The following is a 1,816-nucleotide window of genomic DNA, read 5'->3' as shown; positions in this document are numbered from 1 at the left end:
TTTCTTAAAAAATTTTCTGAACCTCCTTGCTAGCATAGCCAACTCCTAATCATCCGGCTCACTTTCTTCATCACTCTCATATTTGGTGACTTTGAGAGCAATGGTTTTCTTCCTTTCCTCATTTCCTCTTTCAGCTGCCAAATCTTCCTCATAAGAAATAAGAGAACCAATTAAATCATCAATAGGTAAGATATTCAAAATTTTAGCTTCCTCAATGGCAGTCCTTTTTTGTCTCCATTCCTTAGGTAACGACCTAATGATTTTCTTAACTTTCTCGCTATTTGAAAAGGTCTTTCCCAGGGCTCTTAGAGTGTTTACTATGTCCGTAAATCTAGTATACATAGAATGCACACTCTCATTTTGTTCCATTTAAAACAATTCATATTGCCGAGTGTACCTACTAATTTTAGACTCTTTCACTTGATTCGTGTCTTCATAAATAACTTCAAGTTTGTACCAAATTTCATTAGCACTTTCACAACTAGACACTCTATGAAACTCTTTCTTATCGAGTGCACAAAACAAGGCATTCATGGCTTTGGAATTTAGAGAAGTTTTTCTCTTTTCCAATTCATTCCATTCACGTGAAGGTTTGGAATGTCTTCCCCAATTTCATTTTTAGTCAAAGGCATAAATGGACCATCACATACAACTTCCCAAATTTCATAATCTAATGCTTGTAAATAAATTCTCATCCTAGTTTTTCAATACGGGTAGTCATTTCCGTCAAAGAACAGTGGCCTAGTTGTGGATTGTCCTTCCCTAAAGGTTGAATCATTTTGGGTTGCCATGGATCTTTTAATCATTCTGGGTTGCAATCCCCGCCTACGTCCACGCCTCCAAGCCAACCAAGCTCGAGGATTTCACTATCCAAGCCTCCCAAAGCTTCAAGTTTTTACAATTGACTTCCAAGGTGTCAATGAACCTTTGCAACTAAGAGATTATCTCCCTAATCTCTTCACCCCAAGTGTTTCCCACACTTACACACTCACAATTTGATAAGAAATCAAAATTACAACAAAAACTCTCTTTAAGAGTGGATATGCAACTAATAGCTCAATAATGATTCAATCAATGATGATTTGCATTTTGGAAGCTCAATATATGTTGTATGATCTTATATTTGCTTGCATTGATCCTTAGAATGAAGTTTGAGTTGAATTTTTATAGTGAAAGCCCAAAAATTAGCCGTTATAGGTAAATTCTCGCGCCCAAGCGGTTAGCCGCTTGATTATCCAGCTAGCCTCTTAGGAACAATGATATTATCGTTATTTTTGAATTTTACTACAGTAACACTGTTAACTGAAATTATACTTTGGCCCAAAACTTTCTATAATTATACTATAGCCCAAAACGTCATAAAACTTTACAAATAGGTCCAATTTCAGAACTTCCTAAGAATAGTTGTTTTTCCCAAAATTTTTGAAATTATGATATGGCCCCAAAGATTTTATTATTTCGCACAAAGGTCATTTTCCCCATATTTTTCAAAGTTCTCAAAACCTTTCACTTTAGACCAAAATATTCATAAATTATAGTATGGCCCAAAACATTTCAAATGTTTGTAAAAACGTCCAACTCTGAAATTTAATACTTATTAAAATCAAAGATTTCAAATCTTAGCATTTAAGTCCAAATTACTTAAATCCACAAAATATTTTACTTTATAAAAATAAAACCTTTTAGTTTATTAAAAGTATTTAATTAAATTAATCTCTTGAGCTTCTCAAATGCTAAATCATGCATCAATTAAATCATACCAGCTTTACAAGAATTTATCGCACTAATTTGTTCGTTGAGCTCTAAATTATATTCT

This window comes from Citrus clementina, unplaced genomic scaffold, assembly GCF_000493195.1.
Source record: "Citrus clementina cultivar Clemenules unplaced genomic scaffold, Citrus_clementina_v1.0 scaffold_4, whole genome shotgun sequence".
Taxonomy (NCBI): Eukaryota; Viridiplantae; Streptophyta; class Magnoliopsida; order Sapindales; family Rutaceae; genus Citrus; species Citrus x clementina.
This window is presented reverse-complemented; position numbering follows the sequence as displayed.